Source organism: Oratosquilla oratoria, chromosome 17, assembly GCF_046742065.1.
Source record: "Oratosquilla oratoria isolate Oo_2021 chromosome 17, ASM4674206v1, whole genome shotgun sequence".
Classification (NCBI taxonomy): domain Eukaryota; kingdom Metazoa; phylum Arthropoda; class Malacostraca; order Stomatopoda; family Squillidae; genus Oratosquilla; species Oratosquilla oratoria.
The window spans coordinates 4,640,057-4,659,279 of NC_134793.1; the positions used below are offsets into that span (position 1 = coordinate 4,640,057).

The 19,223-nt window shown below is 34.8% G+C and overlaps 1 protein-coding gene across 1 annotated transcript in view; it reads right to left on the bottom strand.

The window, feature by feature from the left end:
* The window catches only part of LOC143034213 (uncharacterized), a 32,683-nt gene extending 13,860 nt beyond the window's left edge, over positions 1 to 18,823 (bottom strand). The window contains exon 1 of the mRNA XM_076200154.1: positions 18,758 to 18,823. The gene's annotated coding sequence lies outside the window, so the exon portion shown is untranslated. The remainder of the gene's footprint in view (positions 1 to 18,757) is intronic.
* Between the last annotated feature and the right edge of the window lie 400 nt (positions 18,824 to 19,223).

Consider the following 19,223-nt stretch of genomic DNA (forward strand, 5'->3'; position numbering starts at 1 on the left):
AAAAGGACATAGTCCACCACGCCAGACTACAGCGCTGCTACCATCCAACCCTTTTAATTTAACACAAGAGGTTGGACGACAGCATTGCAAATAATCGTCCAGGATGCAACACTTCACCCCATACTAGACAACACATTATGTAAGACTACATGTACACAATCATGAACACCAACAACACAAAATACACTCTATAAAGGATTTATGGGAAAACCCTGTTCCAGCTGTTGCGTTCCTCAGGGAGATGGGACTGCTTGGTTTGACAGTCTGAGGAACAACTATTGCCTATCATGATGTAAATAAGCTTCTCAGCAAAGATAGGTTTCCTGAAGAAGCACCTGCTGAATAGGTGCATTCAAAAGAGCTGTAATTGCTTTGCTTTGCTGTGTAATACATTACATCATCACCTGATTCATTGTACAGCACAAATAATTAACCTTCAACAGCATTAATCAAGTTACATATCTTTCTGAGTCCATTATGTGTTATGTAAGTAGACTTTTTACAATATATCTCCATTCTATTATCTGTATACAGTATTTACCTAGTTGTATTTTATGGGACTGGAGCTATGCTCGTTGTGACCTTTTCTTGTATCTCTCCACGTCCAGTTTAATTTTGAACCTGAGTATGGTTTTGGCATTCACTGTTTCACACACATGCACACACACTCTTCAACGAATGGACGGCTTAGAAGACGTTCTGAAGAAAAGTGAAGTCTGTGGATCCCAACGCAAAGAGAAGTGCCTAGTGATTTTGCAGGGTGGGGGGGAAATTGCTCGTGGAGTAGTGGGAACGTAGGGAAAGAGGAAAAGGGGAGGGATTACTGAGGGAAATGGAAGGAAATGAGGAGGGAGTAGACTTTGACCAGCCAGACAAGCGGAAGGTAAACAAAAGACTTAGCGAGGATCAAATGTCTAATAAAAATGTAAAGATTAGAAGTATAGAGAGGAGCAATACAGAAGAAAGTGACGAGAATATGTTCCAGGGATTTAAAGAGGGTGGGGGGGACACAACCCCCCCCCCCCCCCGACTGATAAGACTAGAGGAGAGAGTTGATAAGGTGATCGAGGACTTGGAGCGTAAGTTAGGTAACGTAGACTCCATTTTCCAAAGAATTGAAAGGTTGGAACAACTAGAGAAGGCTAACAGAAACTTAACTGAAGAAATAGAGGACCTAAAAAGACAGTTAGGAAATGTAAAGGAGGAGAATGAGAAATTGAAGAAGAATAGTAATGAAAACAGAGAGAAACTAGCTACAGAAGCTAAAAATTGGAGAATAACTCAAGAAGGGAATAAGGTTTCATTCACTGACATAGTCAAACAGCAATTGAAAGAACATAATGAAGACTCAGTTATTAAAGTGATGAGACAGAAGGAGAATATAGTAAGAGAATTAGCTGACAAAAAGAAATGTATAATTATATTAGGAATGGAAGAGAAACATAACCCAGATAGAACCGCAAGAATCAAGGAGGAAAATGAAAGAGTAAGCAGTTTATTAAAATTAGTCCAGGAAGATGAACCAGAAATTATAAAGGAAATTGAGGAAAAATTCAGACTCGGAAAATATAGTACAGATAAGACCAGACCAATTAAGATTAAATTCAGGTCACAAACAACAGCAGAGAAAATTCTATCCAAGACAGGGAAACTAGCAACAAATGATCAATATAAAAAGGTATGGATAAAAAGAGAAATGAATAAGGAGGAAAGAGAGGCAGAAAAGCAGAAAAGAATTGAAGCTAAGGCAAAAAACGAGGAAAGAACGGAGTCAGAGAAAGAGAGATTCTATTGGAGAGTAGTGAACATGAAAATAAAGCAGTTCGACATACTAAAGAAAAACATAAGGGAAACAGAGAATACAATGGAAGTGGCAGAAAACTAAGAGTGTCTTACACAAATATAGATGGACTGATAACAGGATTGAATGAACTGAATGATTATTTGAAAGAAAAAGAACCGGACATAATGGGAATTGTAGAAACAAAATTAAAAGGCCCACTACCACCCAACAGTGTAGGACATGATACATACAATTATTGGATTAGAAACAGAGAGAAAAAACAAGGGGGTGGAGTTATGTTCCTGACTAAGAAGGATATAAACGTGAAAGGTGTCATATATGGAAAGAATACAGTAGAGATGATTATGATAGAAGTGGAAGACCGAGATAAGAAGAGCAGAAAATTTGTGATCAATTATGTGCCTCCGAAAACAGCCTCATGGGAGGAGAGTGAACATAAAAGTATGTTAGAGGACACAAAGATAGCATTAACTAAAATAATGGAAGACGGAGGAAGAATAGTTATGATGGGCGACTTTAATTGCAAAGAAATCTGCTGGGAAGAAATGACAGTAAAGAGTGGTGATGACTCATGGGGAAATGCTCTACTTGAGATGATTACTGACCATTCAATGACACAATGGATACAAGAGAACACTAGGTATAGAAATGAAGAAGAACCATCGAGGCTAGACTTAATAATTACATCTGAACCTAGAATAGTGGACAAGATTGAATATAAAACACCAATAGGTAAAAGTGACCACATATTGATTGAACTGGAACTTAATGAAGAAAAATATATGAAAAGAAATGAACAATATAGAAAAGGAAGAATGATGTATGAAAAAACAAACTTTGATAAAATAAGAGAATTCTTCCAACAAGAAAACTGGGAAGAAATATACAAAGAAGAAACAACAGTGGAAGAGAAATGGAATATTTTGACAAAAATTTACAAAAAAGGAGTGGAAAAGTATGTCCCAAGACAAAAACAAGAAAAAGAATATGTAAAATGCTGGTACAACAAAAGTTGTAGGGAGTTAAAGGACAAAAGAGACAAAGCCTGGAACAGATGGAAAAAAGACAGAAGACCTGAAAAATGGAAAATATATACTGGTTATAGAAATGAATATGTACAAAAGTGCAGAGAGGAAAAAAGAAAATATGAAAAAGATGTTATAGAAAAGTGTAAAGATCAACCAAAACTATTCTACAGATTTGTAAACAATAAACTGAAAAACAAACAAGACTTAGAGAAATTAAGACAAGGAGGAGTTGAATACACTGAGGAAATGGAAATGGCGGAAATTATGAACAAACATTTTAAATCAGTGTTTACAAGGGAAAATATACAACCTGAAGAGATTGAGTGGAAGGAAAAAGTCCCCCCTATGGAAGAAATAGAAGTAACAAAGAATGAAATATTGACACACTTGGGTAATTTTGATGTCAGAAAATCGCATGGGCCAGATGAAATAGCAAACTGGATTCTGAAAGAATGCAGGAATGAACTGGCAGACAAAATACATAGCATAATAAGCAGTTCCTTAAAAGAAGGAAAAGTTCCAGAAGATTGGAAAAAAGCAAATATAGTACCTATATATAAAGGAGGAAATAAAGAAGAACCTACCAACTATAGACCAGTCTCTCTAACAAGTACAATAGCAAAAATATGTGAAAGAATTATCAAAAGTAGATGGGTAAAATACTTGGAAAAAAACAACGTACTAAATCCAAGGCAATTTGGATTCAGACAAGGACGATCATGCGTCACCAATTTAATATGTTTCTATTCAAGGCTAATAGATATAATACAAGAAAGAGATGGATGGGCTGATTGTGCATTTCTAGACCTAAAAAAAGCTTTTGACAAAGTACCACATAAGAAGTTGCTTAAGAAATTAGAATATGAAGGAGGAATACAAGGTAAATTGCTAAATTGGATGGAAGACTTTTTGCAAGAAAGAAAAATGAGAGTAGTGATAAGAGATCAGCACTCAAAATGGAATGAAGTAATAAGCGGTGTCCCGCAGGGAACAGTTCTGGCCCCAATAATGTTTGCTATATATATTAATGATATGGATGAAGGAATTGAAAGCTATATGAGCTTCTTTGCAGATGATGCAAAATTACTGAAAAGAGTGAAAACTGAAGATTGTGAATCACTACAGAGAGATCTAAATAAAGTACAAGAATGGAGTAGGAAGTGGGAGATGGAGTTCAATACAAAAAAGTGTAGTATAATGGAATTTGGAAAAAGCAAAAACAGAATAACAGGATCATATAATTTGGGAAAAGAAGGAATAAAAAAAGTAGAAAATGAGAAGGACCTGGGAGTCATTGTTATGAATAATATGTCACCTGAGAAACATATAAATAAGATTTTTGGAGAAACTTATAATTTAATAAGAACAATCAAAGTGGCATTTACATACCTGGATGAAGAAATGGTGAGGAAAATCCTAATCACCCTGATAAGACCAAGATTGGAATATGCAGCAACGATATGGTCACCAAGTACAAAAAAATGTATAAAAAAACTTGAAAGAATACAAAGAGCAATTACAAAACTGGCACCAACACTCTCAAAACTATCATATGAAGAGAGACTACAAAAACTTAAACTACAGACACTAGAGCAAAGAAGAGAGAGAGGAGATTTGATAGCTATTTACAGAATCATGAAAGGCATAGAAATTACTGATAGAGAGAATCTGATAAAATGGGATGACAGAAATACAAGAGGACACGGAAAGAAAATAAAAAAAGACAGCTATAGAAGAGATTTTAAAAAGAATAGCTTTCCTCACAGAGCAATAGACAGTTGGAACAAGTTAGATGAGAAAGTGGTGTGTGCAAAAACAATACATGAATTTAAAAATAGTTTAGATAAAATGAGATATGAAGACGGGACCCCACGAGCATAGCTCCCCTTCCCGTAAAATACAACTAGGTAAATACAACTAGGTAAATACACACACTTCAGCGAATGGACGGCTTGGATGACGTTCTGAAGAAAACTGAAGTCTGTGGATCCCAACGCAAAGAGAAGTGCCTAGTGTTTTTGCAGGGTGGGGGGAAATTGCTCGTGGAGTAGTGGGAAAGTAGGGAAAGAGGAAAAGGGGAGGGATTACTGAGGGAAATGGAAGGAAATGAGGAGGGAGTAGACTTGGCCCAGCCAGACAAGCGGAAGGTAAACAAACGACTGAGTGAGGATGACATGTCTAATAAAAATGTAAAGATTAGAAGTATAGAGAGGAGCAATACAGAAGAAAGTGACGAGAATATGTTCCAGGGATTTAAAGAGGGTGGGGGGGACACACCCCCCCCCCCCCCCCCCCCCCGACTGATAAGACTAGAGGAGAGAGTTGATAAGGTGATCGAGGACTTGGAGCGTAAGTTAGGTAACGTAGACTCCATTTTCCAAAGAATTGAAAGGTTGGAACAACTAGAGAAGGCTAACAGAAACTTAACTGAAGAAATAGAGGACCTAAAAAGACAGTTAGGAAATGTAAAGGAGGAGAATGAGAAATTGAAGAAGAATAGTAATGAAAACAGAGAAAATAGCTACAGAAGCTAAAAATTGGAGAATAACTCAAGAAGGGAATAAGGTTTCATTCACTGACATAGTCAAACAGCAATTGAAAGAACATAATGAAGACTCAGTTATTAAAGTGATGAGACAGAAGGAGAATATAGTAAGAGAATTAGCTGACAAAAAGAAATGTATAATTATATTAGGAATGGAAGAGAAACATAACCCAGATAGAACCGCAAGAATCAAGGAGGAAAATGAAAGAGTAAGCAGTTTATTAAAATTAGTCCAGGAAGATGAACCAGAAATTATAAAGGAAATTGAGGAAAAATTCAGACTCGGAAAATATAGTACAGATAAGACCAGACCAATTAAGATTAAATTCAGGTCACAAACAACAGCAGAGAAAATTCTATCCAAGACAGGGAAACTAGCAACAAATGATCAATATAAAAAGGTATGGATAAAAAGAGAAATGAATAAGGAGGAAAGAGAGGCAGAAAAGCAGAAAAGAATTGAAGCTAAGGCAAAAAACGAGGAAAGAACGGAGTCAGAGAAAGAGAGATTCTATTGGAGAGTAGTGAACATGAAAATAAAGCAGTTCGACATACTAAAGAAAAACATAAGGGAAACAGAGAATACAATGGAAGTGGCAGAAAACTAAGAGTGTCTTACACAAATATAGATGGACTGATAACAGGATTGAATGAACTGAATGATTATTTGAAAGAAAAAGAACCGGACATAATGGGAATTGTAGAAACAAAATTAAAAGGCCCACTACCACCCAACAGTGTAGGACATGATACATACAATTATTGGATTAGAAACAGAGAGAAAAAACAAGGGGGTGGAGTTATGTTCCTGACTAAGAAGGATATAAACGTGAAAGGTGTCATATATGGAAAGAATACAGTAGAGATGATTATGATAGAAGTGGAAGACCGAGATAAGAAGAGCAGAAAATTTGTGATCAATTATGTGCCTCCGAAAACAGCCTCATGGGAGGAGAGTGAACATAAAAGTATGTTAGAGGACACAAAGATAGCATTAACTAAAATAATGGAAGACGGAGGAAGAATAGTTATGATGGGCGACTTTAATTGCAAAGAAATCTGCTGGGAAGAAATGACAGTAAAGAGTGGTGATGACTCATGGGGAAATGCTCTACTTGAGATGATTACTGACCATTCAATGACACAATGGATACAAGAGAACACTAGGTATAGAAATGAAGAAGAACCATCGAGGCTAGACTTAATAATTACATCTGAACCTAGAATAGTGGACAAGATTGAATATAAAACACCAATAGGTAAAAGTGACCACATATTGATTGAACTGGAACTTAATGAAGAAAAATATATGAAAAGAAATGAACAATATAGAAAAGGAAGAATGATGTATGAAAAAACAAACTTTGATAAAATAAGAGAATTCTTCCAACAAGAAAACTGGGAAGAAATATACAAAGAAGAAACAACAGTGGAAGAGAAATGGAATATTTTGACAAAAATTTACAAAAAAGGAGTGGAAAAGTATGTCCCAAGACAAAAACAAGAAAAAGAATATGTAAAATGCTGGTACAACAAAAGTTGTAGGGAGTTAAAGGACAAAAGAGACAAAGCCTGGAACAGATGGAAAAAAGACAGAAGACCTGAAAAATGGAAAATATATACTGGTTATAGAAATGAATATGTACAAAAGTGCAGAGAGGAAAAAAGAAAATATGAAAAAGATGTTATAGAAAAGTGTAAAGATCAACCAAAACTATTCTACAGATTTGTAAACAATAAACTGAAAAACAAACAAGACTTAGAGAAATTAAGACAAGGAGGAGTTGAATACACTGAGGAAATGGAAATGGCGGAAATTATGAACAAACATTTTAAATCAGTGTTTACAAGGGAAAATATACAACCTGAAGAGATTGAGTGGAAGGAAAAAGTCCCCCCTATGGAAGAAATAGAAGTAACAAAGAATGAAATATTGACACACTTGGGTAATTTTGATGTCAGAAAATCGCATGGGCCAGATGAAATAGCAAACTGGATTCTGAAAGAATGCAGGAATGAACTGGCAGACAAAATACATAGCATAATAAGCAGTTCCTTAAAAGAAGGAAAAGTTCCAGAAGATTGGAAAAAAGCAAATATAGTACCTATATATAAAGGAGGAAATAAAGAAGAACCTACCAACTATAGACCAGTCTCTCTAACAAGTACAATAGCAAAAATATGTGAAAGAATTATCAAAAGTAGATGGGTAAAATACTTGGAAAAAAACAACGTACTAAATCCAAGGCAATTTGGATTCAGACAAGGACGATCATGCGTCACCAATTTAATATGTTTCTATTCAAGGCTAATAGATATAATACAAGAAAGAGATGGATGGGCTGATTGTGCATTTCTAGACCTAAAAAAAGCTTTTGACAAAGTACCACATAAGAAGTTGCTTAAGAAATTAGAATATGAAGGAGGAATACAAGGTAAATTGCTAAATTGGATGGAAGACTTTTTGCAAGAAAGAAAAATGAGAGTAGTGATAAGAGATCAGCACTCAAAATGGAATGAAGTAATAAGCGGTGTCCCGCAGGGAACATTTCTGGCCCCAATAATGTTTGCTATATATATTAATGATATGGATGAAGGAATTGAAAGCTATATGAGCTTCTTTGCAGATGATGCAAAATTACTGAAAAGAGTGAAAACTGAAGAAGATTGTGAATCACTACAGAGAGATCTAAATAAAGTACAAGAATGGAGTAGGAAGTGGGAGATGGAGTTCAATACAAAAAAGTGTAGTATAATGGAATTTGGAAAAAGCAAAAACAGAATAACAGGATCATATAATTTGGGAAAAGAAGGAATAAAAAAAGTAGAAAATGAGAAGGACCTGGGAGTCATTGTTATGAATAATATGTCACCTGAGAAACATATAAATAAGATTTTTGGAGAAACTTATAATTTAATAAGAACAATCAAAGTGGCATTTACATACCTGGATGAAGAAATGGTGAGGAAAATCCTAATCACCCTGATAAGACCAAGATTGGAATATGCAGCAACGATATGGTCACCAAGTACAAAAAAATGTATAAAAAAACTTGAAAGAATACAAAGAGCAATTACAAAACTGGCACCAACACTCTCAAAACTATCATATGAAGAGAGACTACAAAAACTTAAACTACAGACACTAGAGCAAAGAAGAGAGAGAGGAGATTTGATAGCTATTTACAGAATCATGAAAGGCATAGAAATTACTGATAGAGAGAATCTGATAAAATGGGATGACAGAAATACAAGAGGACACGGAAAGAAAATAAAAAAAGACAGCTATAGAAGAGATTTTAAAAAGAATAGCTTTCCTCACAGAGCAATAGACAGTTGGAACAAGTTAGATGAGAAAGTGGTGTGTGCAAAAACAATACATGAATTTAAAAATAGTTTAGATAAAATGAGATATGAAGACGGGACCCCACGAGCATAGCTCCCCTTCCCGTAAAATACAACTAGGTAAATACAACTAGGTAAATACACACACTTCAGCGAATGGATGGCTTGGATGACGTTCTGAAGAAAACTGAAGTCTGTGGATCCCAACGCAAAGAGAAGTGCCTAGTGTTTTTGCAGGGTGGGGGGGAAATTGCTCGTGGAGTAGTGGGAAAGTAGGGAAAGAGGAAAAGGGGAGGGATTACTGAGGGAAATGGAAGGAAATGAGGAGGGAGTAGACTTGGCCCAGCCAGACAAGCGGAAGGTAAACAAACGACTGAGTGAGGATGACATGTCTAATAAAAATGTAAAGATTAGAAGTATAGAGAGGAGCAATACAGAAGAAAGTGACGAGAATATGTTCCAGGGATTTAAAGAGGGTGGGGGGGACACAACCCCCCCCCCCCCCCGACTGATAAGACTAGAGGAGAGAGTTGATAAGATGATCGAGGACTTGGAGCGTAAGTTAGGTAACGTAGACTCCATTTTCCAAAGAATTGAAAGGTTGGAACAACTAGAGAAGGCTAACAGAAACTTAACTGAAGAAATAGAGGACCTAAAAAGACAGTTAGGAAATGTAAAGGAGGAGAATGAGAAATTGAAGAAGAATAGTAATGAAAACAGAGAAAATAGCTACAGAAGCTAAAAATTGGAGAATAACTCAAGAAGGGAATAAGGTTTCATTCACTGACATAGTCAAACAGCAATTGAAAGAACATAATGAAGACTCAGTTATTAAAGTGATGAGACAGAAGGAGAATATAGTAAGAGAATTAGCTGACAAAAAGAAATGTATAATTATATTAGGAATGGAAGAGAAACATAACCCAGATAGAACCGCAAGAATCAAGGAGGAAAATGAAAGAGTAAGCAGTTTATTAAAATTAGTCCAGGAAGATGAACCAGAAATTATAAAGGAAATTGAGGAAAAATTCAGACTCGGAAAATATAGTACAGATAAGACCAGACCAATTAAGATTAAATTCAGGTCACAAACAACAGCAGAGAAAATTCTATCCAAGACAGGGAAACTAGCAACAAATGATCAATATAAAAAGGTATGGATAAAAAGAGAAATGAATAAGGAGGAAAGAGAGGCAGAAAAGCAGAAAAGAATTGAAGCTAAGGCAAAAAACGAGGAAAGAACGGAGTCAGAGAAAGAGAGATTCTATTGGAGAGTAGTGAACATGAAAATAAAGCAGTTCGACATACTAAAGAAAAACATAAGGGAAACAGAGAATACAATGGAAGTGGCAGAAAACTAAGAGTGTCTTACACAAATATAGATGGACTGATAACAGGATTGAATGAACTGAATGATTATTTGAAAGAAAAAGAACCGGACATAATGGGAATTGTAGAAACAAAATTAAAAGGCCCACTACCACCCAACAGTGTAGGACATGATACATACAATTATTGGATTAGAAACAGAGAGAAAAAACAAGGGGGTGGAGTTATGTTCCTGACTAAGAAGGATATAAACGTGAAAGGTGTCATATATGGAAAGAATACAGTAGAGATGATTATGATAGAAGTGGAAGACCGAGATAAGAAGAGCAGAAAATTTGTGATCAATTATGTGCCTCCGAAAACAGCCTCATGGGAGGAGAGTGAACATAAAAGTATGTTAGAGGACACAAAGATAGCATTAACTAAAATAATGGAAGACGGAGGAAGAATAGTTATGATGGGCGACTTTAATTGCAAAGAAATCTGCTGGGAAGAAATGACAGTAAAGAGTGGTGATGACTCATGGGGAAATGCTCTACTTGAGATGATTACTGACCATTCAATGACACAATGGATACAAGAGAACACTAGGTATAGAAATGAAGAAGAACCATCGAGGCTAGACTTAATAATTACATCTGAACCTAGAATAGTGGACAAGATTGAATATAAAACACCAATAGGTAAAAGTGACCACATATTGATTGAACTGGAACTTAATGAAGAAAAATATATGAAAAGAAATGAACAATATAGAAAAGGAAGAATGATGTATGAAAAAACAAACTTTGATAAAATAAGAGAATTCTTCCAACAAGAAAACTGGGAAGAAATATACAAAGAAGAAACAACAGTGGAAGAGAAATGGAATATTTTGACAAAAATTTACAAAAAAGGAGTGGAAAAGTATGTCCCAAGACAAAAACAAGAAAAAGAATATGTAAAATGCTGGTACAACAAAAGTTGTAGGGAGTTAAAGGACAAAAGAGACAAAGCCTGGAACAGATGGAAAAAAGACAGAAGACCTGAAAAATGGAAAATATATACTGGTTATAGAAATGAATATGTACAAAAGTGCAGAGAGGAAAAAAGAAAATATGAAAAAGATGTTATAGAAAAGTGTAAAGATCAACCAAAACTATTCTACAGATTTGTAAACAATAAACTGAAAAACAAACAAGACTTAGAGAAATTAAGACAAGGAGGAGTTGAATACACTGAGGAAATGGAAATGGCGGAAATTATGAACAAACATTTTAAATCAGTGTTTACAAGGGAAAATATACAACCTGAAGAGATTGAGTGGAAGGAAAAAGTCCCCCCTATGGAAGAAATAGAAGTAACAAAGAATGAAATATTGACACACTTGGGTAATTTTGATGTCAGAAAATCGCATGGGCCAGATGAAATAGCAAACTGGATTCTGAAAGAATGCAGGAATGAACTGGCAGACAAAATACATAGCATAATAAGCAGTTCCTTAAAAGAAGGAAAAGTTCCAGAAGATTGGAAAAAAGCAAATATAGTACCTATATATAAAGGAGGAAATAAAGAAGAACCTACCAACTATAGACCAGTCTCTCTAACAAGTACAATAGCAAAAATATGTGAAAGAATTATCAAAAGTAGATGGGTAAAATACTTGGAAAAAAACAACGTACTAAATCCAAGGCAATTTGGATTCAGACAAGGACGATCATGCGTCACCAATTTAATATGTTTCTATTCAAGGCTAATAGATATAATACAAGAAAGAGATGGATGGGCTGATTGTGCATTTCTAGACCTAAAAAAAGCTTTTGACAAAGTACCACATAAGAAGTTGCTTAAGAAATTAGAATATGAAGGAGGAATACAAGGTAAATTGCTAAATTGGATGGAAGACTTTTTGCAAGAAAGAAAAATGAGAGTAGTGATAAGAGATCAGCACTCAAAATGGAATGAAGTAATAAGCGGTGTCCCGCAGGGAACAGTTCTGGCCCCAATAATGTTTGCTATATATATTAATGATATGGATGAAGGAATTGAAAGCTATATGAGCTTCTTTGCAGATGATGCAAAATTACTGAAAAGAGTGAAAACTGAAGAAGATTGTGAATCACTACAGAGAGATCTAAATAAAGTACAAGAATGGAGTAGGAAGTGGGAGATGGAGTTCAATACAAAAAAGTGTAGTATAATGGAATTTGGAAAAAGCAAAAACAGAATAACAGGATCATATAATTTGGGAAAAGAAGGAATAAAAAAAGTAGAAAATGAGAAGGACCTGGGAGTCATTGTTATGAATAATATGTCACCTGAGAAACATATAAATAAGATTTTTGGAGAAACTTATAATTTAATAAGAACAATCAAAGTGGCATTTACATACCTGGATGAAGAAATGGTGAGGAAAATCCTAATCACCCTGATAAGACCAAGATTGGAATATGCAGCAACGATATGGTCACCAAGTACAAAAAAATGTATAAAAAAAACTTGAAAGAATACAAAGAGCAATTACAAAACTGGCACCAACACTCTCAAAACTATCATATGAAGAGAGACTACAAAACAATAACTGAAAAACAAACAAGACTTGGAGAAATTAAGACAAGAGGGAGTTGAATACACTGAGGAAATGGAAATGGCGGAAATTATGAACAAACATTTTAAATCAGTGTTTACAAGGGAGAACATACAACCTGAAGAGATTGAATGGAAAGAGAAAGTCCCCCCTATGGAAGAAATAGAAGTAACAAAGAATGAAATATTGACACACTTGAGTAATCTTGATGTCAGAAAATCGCATGGACCAGATGATATAGCAAACTGGATTCTGAAAGAATGCAGGAATGAACTGGCAGACAAAATGCATAGCATAATAAACAGTTCCTTGAAAGAAGGAAAAGTTCCAGAAGATTGGAAAAAAGCAAATATAGTACCTACAGATTGGGAGGCAAAATTAAGCGAAAGACCTGTAGATCAGATGTGGGAAATATTTCAAAATACGCTCACTAAGATTATTCATACTTACATTCCTTTTAAGGACAGACGTCCCCCAAATCAGGCTCGCCCAAAGTGGCTCGACAAGGAAACTGAAAAAAGTATTGCTAAAAAGAGACAGGCTTATAAGAAATATAAGTACTCGGGTGCATCTAATGACTATGAAAGTTATGTATCAATACAGAGAGATTTAAAAAAGACAATAAGAAAAAGAAAACGACAATACGAAATGAACATCGCTGAGAAATCCAAAGAGAATCCCAAAGAATTCTATAGTTACATTAGAGATAAAAAGGTTGTTAGGAATCACATTGGTCCACTATTATCTGCTGACGGTCAACTTGAATATTCAAATGAAGGAATGTGTAATCTCTTAAACAATTATTTTAGCTCGGTATTCGTAAACGAAACACCTCAAAGTGAATTCCAAACTGAAACCTGTGAAAAGTCTGGGGTAAACTTACTCACTACGGTAAATATAACAAAAGAAACAATTAAAAGGTGTATAGACAAACTCAAAGTTAATAAAACACCAGGGCCTGATGGTTGGCATCCAAGAATCTTAAAGGAAATGAAAAATGAGATTGTTGTTCCATTAGAAATTATTTTCAAGAAATCCATCATATCCGGAGATGTCCCAAGAGAATGGAAGCTAGCTAACGTTACTCCCATATTCAAAAAAGGTGACAAAAAGAAACCAAATAACTATAGGCCTATTAGTTTGACTTCGATCGTAGGAAAAATAATGGAAACTATCATCAGAGATGCTATCGAATATCATTTAGAAAGTAACCGTTTGATAAATGATAGCCAACATGGTTTCAGACGGAAACGTTCTTGCGTGACTAACTTACTCGAATTCTACAACACAGTTGTCTCGAATTATGACAAAAGAAACAATATAGATTTAATATATCTAGACTTTGCAAAAGCTTTTGATACCGTCCCACACGAAAGACTACTTACTAAATTAGCTTTGCATGGAATAAGTGGTAGCCTATTAGGTTGGACTAGTAATTGGTTGAAAGGTCGAAAACAGAGAGTTGTTTTAAATGGAAAAACTTCTGGATGGAAAAGTGTTGCAAGTGGAGTTCCTCAGGGTTCCGTTCTTGGGCCACTTCTATTCATAGTATATATAAATGATATAGACCATGGACTAAAATCTACTGTTTCCAAATTTGCTGATGATACAAAACTGTGCGGAGTGGCAAATGATCACTCAAACCAATTAGATATTCAAGAAGATTTAGATAAATTACAGCAATGGTCTGAAAAGTGGCTAATGAAATTTAACACAAGTAAATGCAAGGTAATGCACATAGGTAAAAATAACAGTAAGTACGATTACAAGTTATTTGGAAATTCGTTAACAAAAGTGGATAGTGAAAAAGATCTCGGCGTAATTATCAGTAACGACCTCAAATCATCCAAGCAGTGTATTTCAGCCTCTGAGAAAGCAAATAAGATTCTGGGATTGATTGCGCGATCTTTTGATTTCAAAAGTCCATCACTCATTAACAAGCTATATAAATCGTTAGTTCGTCCACATTTGGAATATGCTGTTTCCGTATGGTCACCGAATCTCATTAAAGACATTGACAGACTGGAAAAAGTACAACGGCGAGCCACAAAACTGATTCCAAATATCAAAAATAAATCATACGAAAATCGACTTAAGCACATGAATCTGTTTTCCCTAAAAAAGCGTAGACTCAGAGGTGACTTGATACAGGTCTTTAAGATTTTAAAGGGAATTGACAACATCAAAAGTGACCAAATTTTCACATTGAATGAGAATCAGACAAGAAACAATGGTCTCAAACTGTCCGGAAATAGATTCAATTTGGAAGTAGGTAGAAACAACTTTGCCAACCGTGTAGTTAATGAATGGAATAAACTTCCTGCACAGGTAGTGCAATGTAGTTCAGTTCGAAGCTTTAAGAATCATTTAGATAAATACCTAAGTAAGATGCTGTAATTATTATAATTTATGTTATATTATTTGTTTTTGTTTTGTTATAATTTGTCTGTCTGATTTTCATTTATTATTAGTTATATGTCAATTTATTATCATTTACTATTTACCTGTTTGTTTGTTATTCAACTATACCAATGCATTTATTTATGTATTGTAATTGTTATTTTCATTGTTATAGTTTTAATTTATTATTAATATGATTTTTTTTTTTTTTTTTTTCGCATCCGACCTAGATGTGGATCAAAAGGTCTCCTGTCGGTATGCTCCGCCTTTGTAATCCTTTATATAAAGGAGGAAATAAAGAAGACCCTACCAACTATAGACCAGTCTCTCTAACAAGTACAATAGCAAAAATTTGTGAAAGAATTATCAAAAGTAGATGGGTAAAATATTTAGAAAAAAAAACAAAGTGTTAAATCCAAGGCAATTTGGATTCAGACAAGGACGATCATGCGTCACCAATTTAATATGTTTCTATTCAAGGCTAATAGATATAATACAAGAAAGAGATGGATGGGCGGACTGTGCATTTCTAGACCTAAAGAAAGCTTTTGACAAAGTACCACATAAGAAGTTGCTTAAGAAATTAGAAACTCAAGGAGGAATACAGGGAAAACTACTAAATTGGATGGAAGACTTTTTGCAAGAAAGAAAAATGAGAGTAGTGATAAGAAACCAGCACTCAAAATGGGATGAAGTAATAAGCGGTGTTCCGCAGGGAACAGTTCTGGCCCCAATAATGTTTGCTATATATATTAATTATATGGATGAAGGAATAGAAAGCTATATGAGCTTCTTTGCAGATGATGCAAAACTACTGAAAAGAGTGGAAACTGAAGAAGATTGTGAATCACTACAGAGAGATCTAAATATAGTACAGGAATGGAGTAGGAAGTGGGAGATGGAGTTCAATACAAAAAAATGTAGTATAATGGAATTTGGAAAAAGCAAAAACAGAATAACAGGATCATATAAATTGGGAGAAGAAGGAATAAAAAAAGTAGAAAATGAGAAGGACCTGGGAGTCATTGTTATGAATAATATGTCACCTGAGAAACATATAAATAAGATTTTTGGAGAAACTTATAATTTAATAATAACAATCAAAATTGCATTTACATACCTGGATGAAGAAATGGTGAAGAAAATCCTAATCACCCTGATAAGACCAAGATTGGAATATGCAGCAACGATATGGTCACCAAGTGCAAAACAAATGTATAAAAAAACTTGAAAGAATACAAAGAGCAATTACAAAACTGGCACCAACGCTCTCAAAACTATCATATGAAGAGAGACTAGAAAAACTTGAACTACAGACACTAGAGCAAAGAAGAGAGGAGATTTGATAGCTATTTACAGAATCATGAAAGGCATAGAAATTACTGATAGAGAGAATCTGATAAAATGGGATAACAGAAATACAAGAGGACATGGAAAGAAAATAAAAAAAGATAGCTATAGAAGAGACTTGAAAAAGAACAGCTTTCCTCACAGAGTAATAAACAGTTGGAACAAATTAGATGAGAAAGTGGTGTGTGCAAAAACAATACATGAATTTAAAAATAGTTTAGATAAAATGAGATATGAAGACGGGACACCACGAGCATAGCTCCCCTTCCCGTAAAATACAACTAGGTAAATACATGGAAAAAGCAAAAACAGAATAACAGGATCATATAAATTGGGAGAAGAAGGAATAAAAAAAGTAGAAAATGAGAAGGACCTGGGAGTCATTGTTATGAATAATATGTCACCTGAGAAACATATAAATAAGATTTTTGGAGAAACTTATAATTTAATAAGAACAATCAAAGTGGCATTTACATACCTGGATGAAGAAAATTCTAATCACTCTGATAAGACCAAGATTGGAATATGCAGCAACGATATGGTCACCAAGTACAAAAAAATGTATAAAAAAAAAACTTGAAAGAATACAAAGAGCAATTACAAAATTGGCACCAACACTCTCAAAACTATCATATGAAGAGAGACTAGCAAAACTTGAACTACAGACACTAAAGCAAAGAAGAGAGGAGATTTGATAGCTATTTACAGAATCATGAAAGGCATAGAATTTATTGATAGAGAGAATCTGATAAAATGGGATGATAGAAATACAAGAGGACACGGAAAGAAAATCAAGAAAGACAGCTATAGAAGAGATCTGAAAAAGAACAGCTTTCCTCACAGAGTAATAGACAGTTGGAACAAGTTAAATGAGAAAGTGGTGTGTGCAAAAACAATACATGAATTTAAAAATAGTTTAGATAAAATGAGATATGAAGACGGAACACCACAAGCATAGCTCCCCTTCCCGTAAAATACAACTAGGTAAACTAGGTAAATACTTATATATATATATATATATATATATATATATAATTATATATATATAAATATATATATATATATATATATACATATATATATATATATACACACACCAAGGGCTTTTTCCTCCCTTATAAAGGAAGTAGCTATGTCAAAAGGTTCACACCCACTCCCAGCCATTTCACTCTAATCTACCACTCTTTCCTCCCTCTCTTCTTAGCTCATTATGGATGATAGGTCATCCTTGTATCCCTCCCACTGCTGTGGGTCAAAAGCAATGCAGCAAGACACAGTACATCCATGGCAAAGCTGCTTCACTTGGTGACACCCCCTCTCCATCCCCTTAAAGTGGAAAAAGAGAAGACCTTAGATTGGGCTTCTACTGTCATACAATGCAAAAGGAGACTTGATCAATTTTGGGTCTTATACTGGTGAACACACCTGGTCAAAATCAATTGGAGGAGGACACGGAGGACACAAATCAGAGGCCTGACCTGCTCAAGCTGAAAGTGATCTGGACATATAGGTCACATGACCTACATCCATTATATATGTAAGACTGCATAAGGGGAGGTATAATTGCTCCTATTATAATGCAATAACTTCTGATTGATATCGCGTGGATGTGGGAAATGAATATCAAGAAAAAATAAATTTACTCACAAGAATATCATTAGTGCACACTGAAGTCTGAATGAACTTTATGAATTTTTCATTTTCCTACCAAGGAAGACTGAATGGAGGCCCATCCCCTAATAAGAATATAAGAACAACATAAGCAAATAAGATACACATGTTGATAAGCATAAGGATGCTTACCAGTCCTAACTTTTTTATAATCACTACCAATGTTAATATTAACTTCAGCTCACAATACTCACAATGATAAGAGCTAGCCAGTGATAAAGTTTGCAGCTTTGAGACTAGCGAATATCTTTTAGATATACCAAAATATTTGCCAGTCTCAATTTTCTAAAGATTGCTACAAATATTAGTATTACTTTGTAATACTTATATATGGGTTTTAGAATACTTAATGATAAGAGAAAGAGTTACGAACTGCAGCAGTGAGACCAGACCTGACCTGGCCTGAGTCGCCCTGACCTAACCTATCCCCTTGGCCTTGTTAAATATGAACTAGGTATCCACTCATCTCAATTTTCTTAAACAGCTATTGACACCACTTTTAGTTTGCAGTACTTATATCTGGGGTTAAAAACACTCAGAATGATATGAGCTAACCGACTATATAGGTAATTGCAGGTGCCAGACCGGCAAACATCTTGATAAATACCTGCACATTTACCCCTTGTTCAGAATGCCAATTACACTACCATACGGTAAGTGAATGCCAAAAGTAAACACACAATCACTAAGCTACTTTACCACTATATGATTTCACTTACGAATTCAACAAAGGCACACTTGTTTATCTTGTACAAAGCACAGCCACGAAAACAAGCTCTTCAAATTAGTGATGTCACTATTTTACACTGAGCAATTCTACACGTTTTCTATTTAACAATAATTAGAGACAACGAGACTTTAACGGGTAACTTTGGTAAAAAAAATATATCTATATTCAATTTCCTTTTCAAATAGAAAATAACACTTGGTTAATTAATTTTTAAAGGGGTAATGATAATACAAAATAAAATTGACAATTTATTTATTGGACTATCTGCAAACTGCCAAATGAGCTTCTTTGGGTTTGAATTTTATACACCCCCTGCCTTCACTGCTTCAGACATCCTAATAAGGGCAGTGAGAGAAGGTATCTGAAGGGAATTTCGGATTTTTGTTTTAGTGTTTCCTACAACCGAAAATAACCTTTCGGCGTCAGCATTCGACGTGGGTAGTGCTAGGACCTGT